A 17,359-nucleotide genomic window follows, 5' to 3' on the forward strand; every position below is an offset into this window, starting at 1 on the left:
CGTCATGTTGCGCCTGATGTAATCTGCAGAGCGGCCTCCTGGTCTTCAATTCATACCTTCATGTCTCACCATTGTGTTGAGCCAGCATCTTTATCCTCTGTTAATTTTGGTTTGAAAGTCCTGTCGGCCGACAGTGTTAAATCTTTTGTTCAGCATTTTGCCCACCCGGGTGTGTTTGGCGAGTTATTTCCCACACGTTGCTGCCATGGAGTCTGTCAGGAAAATGGAAAATTCCTATCAAAATACTTACCGTAATTTTCCTTTCCTGATGGACTCCATGGCAGCAGGAGTTCCCTCCCAAATGGCTGGAGTAGGCTAGTTACCGAACACGGCCAGGGGCAGGGAGCAAAGATTTATGGGAGTAGTGTCCTATAGGGTAGTGGAGGCGGGACTCAACCCACACGTTGCTGCCATGGAGTCCATCAGGAAAGGAAAATTACGGTAAGTATTTTGATAGGAATTTTCCATTTTTCTGACCTGGTGAAATGGGTCAGAACGTGAGGTCAGCGGCTAGGATATGGAGGTGGAGGGGAGCACTTGCGTTTTCAGCTTTTATGCACTGGTGGTGTGTTGTGCCTTTTTGTGCAGAAGACTCTGAGGATTATATTTGTGCATTTGGACTCTTATTTTTATTCAATTCATTTTTGCGTGGACTTTATCTTTATAGTCTATTGTTCACTATTCCCATTTAGGGAACACGTATATTTCATTATTGTGTATTGTTCACTATTCCCAGTAAGGGAACATTAATATTTGATTGTGCGCTCGGTATCTTGCTACATTACAAGTTAATCATTTATTATTATTTAACCATTTAAGCCCCGGACCATTTTGCTGGCCAAAGACCAGAGTACTTTTTGCGATTCGGCACTGCATCCCTTTAACCACTTGCCGACCAGCGCACGACGATGTACGTCGACAGAATGGCACGGGCAGGCAAATGGGCGTACATGTACGTCCCTTTAAATTTGCCACCCTGCCATCGGGAGTGCGCCGCCGGCGGCGCGCTCCCACGCTGGTCGGGACCCCCGTGAGTCCGGTCGCGGGACCCGCGGACTCGATCGCCGCGGGCGTCCCCGCGATCGTCTCACGGAGCGGCCGAATGGAGAAGTACCGTTGTAAACAACATTTCTCCATCCTGCCTAGCAACTAGTGACGCTGATCTCTGCTCCATGTGATTGGAGCAGAGATCAGTGTTCACTAAATGAAAGCCCACCCCCCCCCCCACAGTTAGTAACACATCCCTAGGAACACTTAACCCCTACACTGCCACCCACTGGTTAACCCCTTCACTGCCAGTGTCATTTACACAGAAATCACTGCATTTATATAGCAGTGATTACTGTATAAATGACAATGGTCCCAAAAATGTCCGATGGGTCCCCCACAATGTCGCAGTCACAATAAAAATCGCTGATCGCTGCCATTACTAGTAAAAAAAAAAAAAAAAATACAAAATTATTAATAAAAATGCTATAAAACTATCCCTATTTTGTAAACGCTATAAGTTTTGCGCAAACCAATCGCTTATTGCGATTTTTTTTTTTACCAAAAATATGTAGAAGAATACGTATCGGCCTAAACTGAGGGAAAAAAATGTTTTTTTATATATTTTTGGGGGATATTTATTATAACAAAAAGTAAAAAAGAATGCGTTTTTTTTTTCAAAATTGTTGCTCTATTTTTGTTTATAGCGCAAGAAATAAAAACCGCAGGGGTGATCAAATACCACCAAAAGAAAGCTCTATTTGTGGGAAAAAAAGGACGTAAATTTTGTTTGGAAGCCACATCGCACGATCGCGCAATTGTCAGTTAAAGCGACGCAGTGCCGAATCGCAAAAAGTGGTCTGGTCTTTGACCAGCAAAATGGTCCGGTCTGAAAGTGGTTAACTGAATATTGCGCGGTCTTTGGATTCCAAACAAAATTGACATCCTTTTTTTTCCCCCACAAATGGAGCTTTCTTTTGGTGGTATTTGATCACCTCTGCGGTTTTTATTTTTTGCGCTATAAACAAAAAAGCGACAATTTTGAAAAAAATGCATTGTACATTTTGGTATAATATCCCCCAAAAATATATAAAAAAAACATTTTTTTCCCCTCAGTTTAGGCTGATACATAGTCTTCTACCTATTTTTGGTAATAAAAAAATAAAGAAAATGCAATAAGCATTTGGTTTGCGCAAAAGTTATAGAATTTACAAAATAGGGGATAGTGTTATGGGATTTATATATATATATATATATATATATATATATCACACACACACACACTACTAGTGGCGTCAATCAGCAATTTTTATCGTGACTGCGACATCATGGACACATCGGACATTTTTGACACGTTTTTGGGACCATTGTCATTTATTCAGCAATCAGTGCTATACAAATGCACCGATTCCTGTGTAAATGACACTGGCAGTGAAGGGGTTAAGTATGTCCTGGGGAGTGTTTCTAACTGTGGGGGGGGCGTGGCTACGTGTGAAAAGTCACTGATCTCTGCTCCCGAGTACCCAACTCGCGGAGGTCCCAGCCGGCGGCGCATGCATTGGCGTGCGTCAGTCAGGAACTGGTTAAGGATTTATTGCTAATTATTTAGGAAGCGCAACATGGTTTGTTATGTGAAGTGAATGCATTTTCTGTGTGTGCAGCAGCCACGGCCAAATTTGAAAAAAAATTAAAAATTTTTGGTGGTATTTTGTTACCACCTATTACACATATCACTACATAGTGATTAAGGTTATTATTATTTGCTCTGATAGAAATTTGTTTTATAACTTGTTTCTAATGTGTTTCGTGCCAGAAAAAATTATGTGACCGTATTCCAAACTTAGGAAAAAAAAAAAAGCAAATCTGAGGCAACTATGAACTTTCATGATACAGTAAGGAATCGCATACATGAATTATAAAAATATATAAATTTATTTAGAACAAGACATCGTTAAAAGAACCCTTATAGGGAAAGATACAATACACGTAAACTAGAATCTCTGAAAAAACTGAAAAAGTAAACGTTTATCCATCTGTAATGGGGATCAGATAGTCGTCATGGATCAGTTCAGCCCCTACATGTTTAGTGGTGAAACCGTTTCTTCAGAAGTATGCTTTAGAGTTTATTTGTATATGTGTAAATATCTCTATAGAGAACAAACATATATGAGCAAACCTCAAAACAATACATTGAAATAAGTACATTTATAGTTGCAGAAATTTGGATATATGTGGAACCCAACTCTATCTGCCATATAGGCGAACCACTCCACAATTCCAACACCAATCTGTAGTAAACTAAATACAATTCCACCCAGAAAATGTGTCCCCAAAAAGAATGGGTATACGTAGCTTGCCAACACAGGACTGACGCAAGCCAGTAGGGTCCCTCAGGCCCCGAAGGGCAATTACCCGGGGGGAGAGTGTGGAAGCCAGGTCACAGTATAAGAAATACAGAAAAAACTGTCAAAAATAAACAAAAAAATTATATGTAACTGATGTTGCTTAAACTGTTTGACAAGTGTGCTTACAAATCGCATAATTGGTGTGCAAGATAAACCACTCTCAGATAAATGTAAGAAATAAGTATCTCAGATAATACACACCAATTGAAAGTTTATCAAAGATAAAATAGATGGCGGTCAGGCCTGAAAGGGCGGGAATCACACAGATGTAACAGGAGTTTAAAGCAGTTGAGGGATAGCTGTAGGATATCTATCAACAAAGGGATTAACTAAACCCTGTGTATTAACACATTTATATCACTACTACTGCCATCCAGATCATAAAGTCAGAAATGGAAAATATAGATGCTCACCCTACTCAGATGGTTAACATGGAAAACAGCATTTCATCCTTTGGACCGAAGGTCCAATCAAACATAGGTGAGGTTGATTGAAATATGTCAGGTTTAGACAGGTTTAACCATGGTCAGATAACAGATGACACCGAGATAAGTACAATAATGCCAAGGTAGGGCATTGCTGCAAATTGCAAATAGCCGAGACCTCCGCAACATCCTTTTACCTCAATCCATGCTTGGGGTATCGACGTCTAGCCGAACAATGGGAGAAAGCTCCCATTATATAGACCTAGCTTCTTTCAGGTGGTGTCACAGCACAGCGTGCTGGCGCCGGCCGATGACGTCACTGGACACTCTTGAACTGCGCATGCGCAGTACCGCTAATAGGGAAAATAGACCCAGAGAGACCGTTTGCCTGTCCATAACAAGCGCCCAACAGCACCAGCTAGTGGATGGAACAAGGACATAGTTGGACAGAGGGTCATACACTCGCCCAAACTACAGAGAACACCCACTGGCATGAGACAGCACCGCAGGCAGCCCAATACTCCAAGCCACATAAGGAAATATGGAAAAATAGGATAAGCAAAGGCAATAGACAACTATTTAAAGCTGAAAAAAAAGGAAAAGTAGTATTAATTTAGGAACCAATTAAATATACTAGTGCTGATAAATCTCATCTATAATTATAGTGGAAAGGCAGTTAGCAGGGATATGCAATTAGTGGACCTCCAGCTGTTGATAAACTACAAGTCCCATCATGCCTCTGCTTTTGGCTGTCATGCTTGTGGCTCTAAGAGTCTTGCTATGCCTCATGGGAATTGTAGTTCTGCAACAGCTGGAGGTCCGCTAATTGCATCTCACTGGCATATAGTAATAATCTGCTCCCAAAGGAGGTTACAGGCGGCCGACCAACAGCCTGGATAGTATTCCATAGCACCAACAAACAAGGTCTTTAAGGAATAAGAGGGGAATATAAACAATGGTATAGCAAGTTGTGGGGGAGGGTTTACAACCACTTTAAGCAAGCAGGTTTATTATATTTTAGCACAGGGCTCATATTGATCATGTTCACTCGATCAGCTGAATAAAGAGAGCGTGGGTAATTAGAACTCTCTTTCACGAGTTCATGTGGAGGGGCACATTTCTGGGACAAAGGCAGTTGAAGTGTTCTTAGATGTGCGGACTGTGGATGCCTGCCAGCTTGTGACAGGCTAGAAGTAACTCTGTGGAAAGCAAAGACAGAAGGAGAGCAGCGCCATCTAAGTGCAGCATTATTAATACATTTTATTCCATAAAAGACAAATTGGTAACTCACAAGATGTATAAGATGTCAGCGCATGTGGGATTAATAATGTGGTTGATCAACTCATGGGAAAGACTATCTTCTCACTGGTGAAGAGGCAGCTGATAGGTTCAGGTACGGCGGCGGTTCCCAGCGCTTCCAGGCACTCAGGTCGGCTCACAGACAGTAGTGTATGTCACTTTCGGTTGGAGAGAGAGCGGGGAGGAGCATGTGTTTGGAGGATGCGTGCTCCTTCATCAGGCTGATCGTCTGATGAAAGCACATTCATAGCTTTATTGTTCAACGCTTAGTTCGCTTTAAATTTTTATTTTACAATTTTTACATTTATACATTTTACATTCATTTATTTATTTGTTCATTTGTATTTTTATGCCCCTATATCAGTGCTATACATTTTTAGCTATGCAATACATTTAGGCAACTAGAAAGACAAACAATGAAAGCACACACACATTATTTTATATATTAGGGCTGTTACTGATTACAATTTTCGTGTTCAGTTAACCACTTCCCGACCGGCGCACGACGATGTATGTCGGCAGAATGGCACAGACAGGCATATGGGCGTACAGTTACGTCCCTTTAAGAATGCCGCCATGGCATTGTGTGCGTGCGCGCTGGGCAGGACCCCCGTAAGTCCGGTTGCGGGTCCCGCGGACTCGATCGCTGTGGGGATCGTCTCATGGGGAGGCTGAATGGGGAGATGCGGAAGTAAACGGCATCTCCCCGTTCTGCCTAGCAACAAGTGACACAGATCTCTGCTCCCTGTGATTGGAGCAGAGATCAGTGTTCACTAACACACAGCCCCATAGTTAGTAACACGCCCCTATGACACACTTAACCCCTACACTGCGACCCCCTACTTAACCCCTTCACTGTCAGTGTTATTTACACAGGAATCAGTGCCTTTGTATAGCACTGATTGCTGTATAAATGACAATGGTCCCAAAATGTGTCCACCATAATGTCGCAGTCACAATAAAAATCGCTGATCGCCGCCATTACTAGTAAAAAAAATATGAATAAAAATGCCATAAAACTATCCCCTATTTTGTAAACGCTATTAAATTTTGCACAAACCATTCTATAGTCGCTTATTGAGATTTTTTTTTAGCAAAAATATGTAGAAGAATACGTATCGGCCTAAACTGAGGAAAAAACATTTTTTTTATATATTTTTGGGGGATATTTATTATAGCAAAAAGTAAATAATAATACGTTTTTTTTTTCAAAATTGTTGCTTTTTTTGTTTATAGTGCAAAAAATTTAAACTGCAGGGGTGATCAAATACCACCAAAAGAAAGCTCTGTTGGTGGGGAAAAAAAAGGACGTCAATTTTGTTTGGGAGCCATGGTGCACGACCGCGCAATTGTCAGTTAAAGCGACGCAGTGTCGAATCGCAAAAAGTGGTCTGGTCTTAAGCCAGCAAAATGGTCCGGTCTGAAAGTGATTAATCCATTTTTTTTTTTAATCGACTAATTTCGATTAATTATAACGCACATACAGATTCAACTACTTTTAGCTGATCTCCTTGCATTGCATCTCTGCATTAGTCAGTGGTAAATGTGGTATACACTATATACAATCACCCGACACTAGTTAGTTTCCACAATCCATGACTTAACTTCACAGTTCACATAAATACGCTTTAAATTCAAACTGTAGCACTGTTGTCATTTTGTTTTTCCACAGTCAGTAGAGTGACAATCCCTCCACCTCCGGTCTAACTAATCACTCTCACCTTATGGCATGGACCCCTGTGCAAACAGGTGGTCATGCAAGCGGGTATCAAAAGGGTTAACACGGACCAGAAACTACTCTCATGTCTCCTTAGATCTCAGCAAGGATGCCAGGTCATGGGTAGAAAGAAAAGATTTAAGTGCTCACCGCTTAAGTATAAGATTTCATTTTTGTGTTCAAACAAACTACTCACATAAAGATGATAAAAACACAGCATGTAAAGCCGACAATCGTCTTAGTTCCGTAGGGCAGCAGCGGGTGAAGTCATGCATAGCTCCTCCCCCATATGCGTTACTTTCAATCAGAACTTCAACATAACCGGACTCCGCCCCCTTCCCTTCATTAGCAGACAGAGGCACTTGGGGAAGCGGGGAGGAATCCAGTGACATTGATGTCCGTGACGTCACTGGATCTCCGACGGAACTCCCTGAAGACCCGGAAGCCAGCAGAGAGGCGAGTACCAATCAAAAGAATTTTGATTGATCAAAAAAATTAAATTGAGGAATTAATCTTTCATTTCCACAGCCCTAATTATATATATACATACACACACACACACACACACACACACACACACACACACACACACACACACACACACTACCTGTTATCATTTGTGTGAGAACACCTTTATGTTGGCAGCTACTTTGATGGGTTTATACATTATTTTTTCCCCTTTGTGGTTTGCGCATTAGTAACCCCCCTTTTTACAACATTATACACACACATTTTTTTCATGTATTTTACTTCCCCCATATAGTCAAATCTTTCAGTCTGTGCAATTAAATTTTATAAAAATACAGAAAAGGAGCACCAGACCAAAACTGGATGAAAGAATCCAAGATCGTTTTAATTGTTGGTAAAAAGAAAAAGTAATATAAAAACAGCCAAATGTGTTTCGGGGCAACAACACTCCATTCATTAGGGCTCAACACAGAATAAAATGGTCTTAAATAAAGGAATAAAAAAAAACTCTATGAAAGCACCTTCTGTATTACAGTACTGATTGTATGACAATTTATAATCCACTGGAGTTACTATGTTATAAGCAGCAAACGTTTATTGAGCCATAAAAACCATAATTGGGCACATGAAGCAATAGGGCTACAACTGGTCTCCATATAAGACATCAGATTGTTACATAGTTACATATAGTTAGATAGTAGGGGAGGTTTATGTTGATAAACTTTAACTTTATAATCTTTATTGAATTTTTTTTTCCCCCATTAAACTTCTTCACATACAGAAAAACCCTTATACCCTATCCCTCTCCCTCCCCACCCCATTTAATATACAAAGATACAAAAAAAAAAAAAGGAGAGAACATATTCAATACATTTTTCAGTTATTTGTTCTATACCAAGTCCATTTTCCTCCCATACATTTCCCATTAGAAACCTGCACTCCTACCCTCCATAACACCCCTATCACACCATTCACTTCCTTTCCATTCCATCTCTTTCCTCACCATCCCAATAGCCACTCTCAACCTGCCTCCACTCCATGTTCCACACCTTTTGCTCACATTCACACTACTCATCCATTCCTATTCATCACCTCTTATTTTTATTGTGTTCGTTCTCTGCCCCTTTTCTTTTTCCTTTTGATATAGTTATCTTTTATCTCTGTCTTCTTAAAACCTTACTTATACTCCTTTCTCTGTACAAATGGTTCATGACTATTAATGTCTTCCACCTCACTCTAGGAAGGATATGCTTTTATCTCCCACCAGGGTTTCCAGATCTCTTCATATTTCATTAAACAGCCTTGTCTTACATATACAGATTTTTCCTTCCAGATTGTCTCATTCATACCTTGCTCCCATTCTATATAGGATGGGGGCGAGACCGACTGCCACCTTTGCATCAATTTCCTCAACCTGAAATAGACATCTGAGGATTGCAATCTGGGTGCATCAGGGGATTTCCCTCTCCCTCTACGAGCCTCAATACACAAAGCCTTACATTTGGGTTTAGAGGTCCTCCGAATACCTTACTTATAACTCCGGACACCTCCTTCCAGTACCAGAATAACTTCGGACACCTCCAAAACGTGTATTAAATCGCTAGTGTCTAATATACGGACAAAAAAAGTCTTGGAACAAATGTGATATCACTTGGGAGGGGGAAGGTGAAACCAAGGGGCTCAGTTCAAGGATTCTACTCCATTGCTCTTCTGATATAGTTCCTACATCTTGTTCCCATCTCCTCCTTCTTTGTGGGGCCCTTATCCCCTCCTGGCTATAAAATCGAAATAAGGCCTTATGGGGGGGTTGTGTTCATAACCTTCTGGAGCAAAGGAATCTTTTTCCATTCAAGCACCCTCTCTCCAAACTGCGCCTCCAAAGCATGCCTGACCTGTAGGTTCCTAAAGAAAGATTTATTTGGTATCGTATATTGTTCCCTCAATTCCTGAAAAGATTTCAGAGCATCTTCAAAAGGGGCAGGTTGGTGTAAAAGTTGTCAAGGTATATGTGATATCCTTTGTTCAGGAGCGGGTATGCCAGGTCCTATACAATCTTTCAAGTTGTGCCCATGTAGGCTGGGCACTCAGGGGGCTGGAGCTGGGAATCTCTTCCTTCATATATGCGGAACGCATACAGATATCCTGTGGCTCTCTCACACAGCTTGTATAATTTTTTTTAAAAAGAGCTGAAAGGGTCTCTCTCAAGCTCTGGAAAGCCTACTCATCTCTGGAATCCTTCCCTGAGAGGGGCTGGCTGGTTAGAATGAGCGTTGGGACCATGAAATGTTTGCAACTGTTTTCAACACTGCAGCCCCTGTTTATTTTACTAAAAAAGATCTTTGTTCCTCAGCCATGATAGATTAAAAAAAAAAAATAGTTTAGCGACTTCAGCCACATCCCAGTGTGGATCAAAATGCAACAGGTTCTCTTCCATTACCCAGAACCCTCAAACTAAGGAACTAGGAGCAGGAGATGAATTCCCTCAGGAGACTTTGGTGCCGCTGATGACTCCTCTTCTGAGGTGTTAAAGGCGGGAGAACCAGCTTTTTCAATCTTAAGATTGATGGTGCAGTTTCTTGCTGAATGGTCCTCTCCACATTTATGTACCCTTAACTGAGTGTTTGGGTTCACTAAAGCTTCCTCAAGCTGTGCATGCCTTTTCCTGTCCATTCCTTGTTGGAAAAGCTTTTTTGTATCTGAGAGGATCACCCAGATGAGCATTATTTTCCCTCCTAAAAAGTTTTCACACTTTATCCTATGGTGGAGAAAATTCACTAAGTAGGGTATACCAGCAATATATATCCTATATTCTCTGTAAATACGAGTTTGACTTGTCCGGCAGACAATGCTCAAATGCTTAGGGATCCAACAGATAAAAAGTTGGAATTCCTATTAAAAAAAAAAAAAAATTCTCTGGCAGATTGTGTCTCAGCCTGCGGTGACAGTAATTGCTTAATCATTGAGAGACCAGTTTAAACAGGTGTTCAAGGTTATCCTTCTTAGCAGGCCCAGGATCTGGCAGCTTTGTTTGCAATAGTTGCTATGAGATATTATATCCTTTAGGCCTTGTGCCCTTCGCTAAGCACCATGCAGAAGCTCTTGGCTAGTCTTCCTTTTTGCGATGAAATAGCTATTTGGGGATGTTTTGGATAATACATCCAAAGAAATTCTAGTGGAAAAAGTACCCCTTTTGCCATTTAAGAAAATTAGTAAATGTACTTTTGGTTTAAAGCTCCTTCTCCTGTGCCAAGGGCTTCAGTCTCCAGGCAGTCACGACGGCTTCCGCCTTCAGGTTCAAAAGGTATTCCTCAGGAATATCCCCAGGGACAAAAGAGGTCTTGGGGGAGGAAACCTACAAGATATTGAAGCCTCCTTATGAGGAGGGGCCCCCGCTCACTCAATAGGGGAAATTCTTCTACAGTTCTCAAGGATCTGGCAGAAAGAGTGTCAAGACGAATGGGGGATTCCATCCTACAAGGAGGAGAACTTCTGCCTTCAATCGACATCAAAGATGCATACCTCCATATGCCTATTTCCTCGCTCACTAGTAATATCTACTTTTCAAGGTGGAAAATCTTCATTTTCAGTGTGTAGCTCTGCTTTCCGGTCTAGCTACTGCACCTTGCATGTTTACAAAGGTTCTGGCCCCTCTTCTGGCCAGATTAAGGGCTCAAGGTATAACGATTATGGTTTACATGGACAATCTGTTCTTGATAGACCAGCTGTTAGCCCGCTTAGACCAAAGTATGGTCACCACATTCAACTACCTGGAATATCTATGTCAGATTCTCAACCTAGGAGAAATCTTCATTAAAACCATGAAGAAGGCTAAAATATTTGGGTCTGATCATAGGTACACCCAGAAAAGGGTATTCTTGCCCCAGGCAAAGATCAGCGCCATAAAGGAACTGATTTAGATGGTCGAAGCAAGATGAATTTTGCTTGAGGTTATTGCATGAGGTTATTGGGAAAGATGGTGGCTTTATTCAAGGCTGTTCCTTATGCTCAGTTTCATTCGAGACTGCTGCAAAACAGTATCCTATCATCTTGGAACAAAGGGTTAAAGCTCTAGATTCTCAATGTGTATGACTCCAAAGCCTATGGCCACATGACCCTGAAAGCACCCGATTTTTTCTGATCTTGGAGGCTAAGCAGGGTCAGGCCTGGTTAGTACCTGGGTGGACCACCTGGAAATACCAGGTGCTATATAGGCTGGGTGCGCCAGAGCCAAAAATCTGCAAAGGGGAAAAATCCTTTCTTCAGTTACCTGGAAAGTGGAAACAACAAATGCCAACCTTTCAATTTGGGTTGAGGAGCAGTCCTGGAAGAGCCAACTGTCCAAGAGAAGTGGCCCAGATCAGAAATGGCCTTACCCCTTTATCATTCTAGAAATTCAGGCAGAGCATTTGGTTCTGAGGGCCTGAACATTCAGTTTACGGTATTGTACTGCCAGGATTCAATCCGACAATGCCACAGCAATGGCCTATATTAATCACCAAGGGGGCACAGAGAAGGTGAATCATATCATATCTTGGGCAGAAAACAATGTACTTTGCCTATCGGCGGTCTTCATTCTAGGAATAGAAAATTGGCAGGCAGACTACTTGAGCTACCAGCAATTTTTCCCGGGAGAATGGTTCCTTCACCCCAATATCTTCCTGTCAATATGTCAAAGGTGGGGGATCTCAGACATGCACAACATATTCCCTTGGTCCTTTTTGACAAAAGAAACTATTTTTTCTGATAACCATATCTGCTGCAAGAAGGGTATTGGAATTAGCTGTTTTTTCTTGCAATGAGTCATATTATTATTGTTCACAAGGATAAGGTAGTATTGTGTTGTCCTCCTAACGTTTTACCGAAGGTAGTATCGGGTTTTTTTTTTTTTTTTATATTGTTCTATCTTCATTTTTTTCAGAACCCTGTTCTATGGAAGGAAGAAAAATCACTACATTCTCTTGATTTGGTGAGAGCAGTCTACTTAAAGACGACTGCTCAGATTCGTAAAACTGATGTTTTGTATCGTATTGCCTGAAAGTCCTAAAAGAGGACAGGCAGCATGGAAATCTACTATTCTAAATGGATTTGACAAGTAATTGTTATAGCTTATTGTTTAAAGAGGTAGTTTCTACCCCCTCAAATAAAAACGCACTCCTCTAGGGCTGTTAGTGCTTCGTGGGCAGTGCACCAAGCCGCCATAGCTCAAAACTGCAAGGCCCCAACTTGGTCTTCAATCCATAAATTTACTAGATTCTATCAGGTGGCTGTAAAAAGACATGAGGATGTTGCCTTTGGGCACAGTGTACTGCAGGCAGCAGTATAAGTCCTCTGATCTCATGGTGCCCTACTTTTGTTGTGTCTCTCTCCCCTCAGTTGCCATTGCTCTGGGACATCTCACATAGTAATTATTATGGCTCTGTGTCCCGTGATGTACAATTAAATAAAATAGGATTTTTATAACAGCTTACCTGTAAAATCCTTTTCTTCTGAAGTACATCACAGGACACAGATTCCCGATCCTCTTTCTATTATACACGTGTATTTCTTTGCTACAAAACTGAGATGCTCCCGGTATGGGAGGGGTTATATAGGGAGACAACTTCCTGTTTAGGGTGTGCCAGTGTCCAGCACCTGAAGGTGGACTATAACCCACATAGTAATTACTATGGCTCTGTGTCCCGTGATGTACTTCAAAAGAAAAGGATTTTACAGGTAAGCTGTTATAAAAATCCAATTTTTTTTCCATGCACGCTCTGAAACAGGTTAAAAAATTGGTTATTACTGAGCTAGATAATGCTGGTGAATTTGTGCAACAGTTCCATAAAGGTTTGGCAGCAAGAATTTGCACAAATGCCCCTTGGCACAATTGCAGCACATAAATCAGTCCCCCTGTGTCCTGTACTGTATTCCACAAAATTGATTTTTACGGTTAAGTCAAAATTGCTCATCTTTTCTGCTTTCTTTTCCCCTCTCTATTTTTCAAATACGTCCCCAACCTCTTTCTTCCCCCTTTCTACAACTTCTTGCTACTAGAGTCACTCTTCTTTCTTTTTGGGTTCCTGGAATCCCTGGTCTGCCAAATTCTGTATAACTATTACTTTACTATCTGTGCTACCGGAAACCCTACCATTTTGCGGATATGATGGCGATCTCTTCTACACACAGTGCACAGATGCTTATTCAACACTCCTTGTCCCATGTATCAATGTAGAATTTCTTCTTAACGCACACATACACAATACAAACATGACCGCACTTTCCTGTGGAAGACCAGGAGCATATATTCCCTTGCATTTTGTACCCTGTACATGATGATTAACACCTATTTTGCAAAAGTACAATAGTCTTACCAAACATAATAATTCAATACATGTAATTATGGTTAATGTATTATGACTATTGCATTAAATGCTGAAAATTTTTTTGATTGGTGACACTTTTGACCAGATGTATCACTGTCTGAACAATATTGCTGGCTTCCTGTCTGAATACAAAAGAAAAGCATTAAAAAAAATTACAAAGTAATCCTGCAAGCAGATTATTTTGTAGTAGTAAAGGTTTATTGGCAACGTAAAGTTTTCATACCATATGAAAGAATAAAAAAATTTAATTTGAGTAAGCATACATTTTTTGGGAAAAAAGATAAGCTTTAATTATATATTTCAATGTACAAGTAAGTTACAAAAAACATGGAAATAAATACATTTGTTATATACAAAGTTTCTTTGCAGGAATATCGATCTGATTTTTTATTTTTTTTGTATAACCCAAAGTGCTCTCTAAGTTAATTCTATTTTGCGTATTTTAAATGGACATTCAGAAAGTACTGGTACCCGTCTGTGCTGAAGGATTGGCAAGGCATGTTTAATGTATTAACTCTCACCTTCCAGGATTGGAAAGAGTTATGAATCCACTATATTCATTGCTTGCTCTATATGTGCAGGCAAGATGCCATTTTGGTGCATATTGCTGCCATTCTATAAAATTGTAAAAAATAATTATGTACAGAAATGTATGTACCTTTTCAATGTAATAAGCATATACAGTATATTTATACACACATACAGTATATATTCATATATATTTGATAAATTCCCAGAGATATTCAGTTCTGGTATCACCCATGCATGTTTGCAGAATTCCTATTGCGTTATATAAATAAACAAGATGGGCAAAAGGCTTTTTGGCTACTATTTTGCACAGTGCTGCATTAAACATACATTGAACGCATTTTCTAGACATACTGTAGTACTAAAGACTGACCCCTATGCCCAAAGCTGAACTGCTAATGCAGGTGTCCTGATATATCTTGTGAAGACTCAGTAGTTGTTGACATACGTTCAATCCTTCTTTAATACTTTTTAGTGTGGGTGGGGGCTTGAAACCAAACCCAGCCTACATTTTTGTGGCTTTAGATAGAGAACCATTGAAGGCTTTGTTTCATTTAAAATGTATGTTTCCCCATAGAGAAGATTTCTCTTCCTATTCTGTTTGGCCCTCACATCCAAAATCTAAACAGAAGCTCCTTCCCGCAGTACTAGAATTGTGTTTCTATCGCTTGCTGTGTCCTTGTTAAAGGGAACTCCACTCCCTTCTTCCAGTCCAACACAAATCAAATAGAAAATCTCTCTCACAGTAAACACAGATGACAAAGAAAGTTTATTCTAACCAGTGGCAGCTGCTCCATACGAGGCACCCCTAGGCCATGCACACGGCCCCTAATGTACATGCAGGGTGCCAGGGACATGGATTCCAATGGGTGTTTTTTTTTCTTCTAAAGCACATGATTAGAGGCCGAGACCCTAATCTAATTTGGCTTCAAAAGAGGGTGTACCCACCAAGTTGTGTGATAATAGCAAATTAAAATTCACTTTTGTCTTCCTGCTTGTCCTTGCCAATCAGAAAGTGGGTGGAGCACGATTGGGCGAGAGGGGAATCGATTGTATTGGCTGGGCAGGGGGGAGGATGTACAGGAAGATTTGTGAGTTGGCCGCCCATAGCGATCTTAGTGCTTTGCATTGGTGCCAATTGAGAGCCCGACCACGTGAGCACCTCCGGGGGGGGGGGGGGGGGGGGGGCGGGTGGTTTGTTTGACGCCCCCCCCCCCCAGAGCACCAGCCGCCACTGGTTATAACTATATTCCACTATATTTAAAACGGAAAAAAATGTTTGGCTGGAGTTGGGCTTTATTCTATTTAATTTTGTTCTACTTTGGCAATCTTTAAGGACAACAAATTTACACCTAGTCTACCTAAAGCTTTGCTACAAAATAGTCAGTGGTCAGCTAAGCTACTTTAAGGTTACTTTATATCCTTCTACAAAACCTTGTTTAAGCTACTTTAGTACAGAACAGCAAAATATCTACTACGCACACACACACACACATTTGAGGGGAACCCCCACGCCAAATTGTAAAAAAAAAAATTCCCCAAAACCTATACCAGACCCTTATATAAGCATGCGTCCCGCCAGGTAAGGAATGAGGGGAAGGAGCGAGCCCCCCTCCTAAACCAGGCCAGTATGCCCTCAACATGGGTGGGTGCTTTGGGGCAGGGGGGCTCTGCCTTCCCCCCCAAAGCACCTTGTCCACATGTTGATGGGGCCAAGGGCCTCTTCCTCAATAAATAAAGCTAGAGGTGGCAATGCATATGTCTAGTAAAATTAACAGATTACGTTTATGCTTTTTTTTTTTTTTTTTTTGTGTCTATTGGCTCAGTTACCACAGCATATTTGAAAATGAAGCATAATAATCTTAATGTTCTTGACAATAACATGCATAATAAATCAAGCATGTAGCATTATGAAACTTGTTTGTTTACCTAGAGCATAGGGAGTATCATCCCAGGTTAGGTTGCAGTGCAAAAAAAGCAGATGTATTCTCCGTAATCTGATTACACTAATTTGGTAAAGAGGCAAGTAATGAATGATTGTGTTTTCTGAACTGCTGTTTTTTGCACTGTAGTGGCAATGACTCAAATATTCACTGTGTTGGACTGTTAGTGTGGGCCATTGGTTCCTTTTTTCTATTTCTTTTATCAGGCTTAAGCTGGCAATACTCTGTAAAAAATTAATTTAATGGTTGGCTAATCCTGCCTGGCATTAAGTTGATGGAGTCGTATGGAAAATTATTGGCTGAACAGTAGCTGCATCAGATAATGCAATCGGATAATACAGCCACTGTTTGGGTATTTTGCTGTCAAAATAGAAAGGTTGCAGCGAGTGATTCATAGAAATATGAAAGGAAGAAGCTTTTCTATCAGAACATTTCAGTCATGATGTGTATGAGGTATATAAGATTTAGAAATTACTCCTATAATGAATAATTAATGAACTCCGGAAACAAAAATGTCACCAGCAGATCTCTGGTCTTTGGTGCAAAGTCCAATCTTTTATTTGGAAATCACTGTGCAGTTCAGTGCAGTGTTAGAACCACAAAACAACACCTCTCCATCAGGCATGTGGTAAAGGGGCCCTATGTGGCACCGAAACATTGCACTGTGACACAATCTCTCAGTAAAAGATTGAACTTTGAAACAAAGATCCAAGGGGTGCTGGCAGCATATTTCTTCTATGTTTATATAGCAATACTTAAAGGGGTTGTAAAGGTAAATGTTTTTTCACCTTAATGCATTCTTACCCGACACCTCGAAAATCCCGCGCTCGCCCCCGCCATCCTCTTCACTGCTCAGCCTGGCCGCTGATTGGCTGGAGTGGATAGATGGAAAGCAGCGCAGCCATTGGCTCGCGCTGCTGTCAATCACATCCACTGACGCGGAGCGCCGGGGGGCAGGGCTGTGTGATACAGCCAGCGGCTATAGCCGCTGGCTGTATCACGGGAGCGTGCCCGCAGGTGCTTCTCACCATGCGAGGGAGCTCGCATGAACGTGAGAAGTACCTGCGGGAGGAAGCAGAGACAGCCGCCGAGGGACCCCAGAAGAGCAGGTTCGGGGCCACTCTGTGCAAAACGAGCTGCACAGTGGAGGTAAGTATAACATGTTTGTTATTTAAAAAAAATTTTTTTTTTTAACTTTACAATCCCTTTAACAGTTACTGCAGCA

The sequence above is a fragment of the Lithobates pipiens genome, unplaced genomic scaffold (assembly GCF_037356315.1).
Source record: "Lithobates pipiens isolate NorthernLeopardFrog02 unplaced genomic scaffold, aLitPip1_a1.2 Scaffold_1, whole genome shotgun sequence".
NCBI classification, from domain to species: domain Eukaryota; kingdom Metazoa; phylum Chordata; class Amphibia; order Anura; family Ranidae; genus Lithobates; species Lithobates pipiens.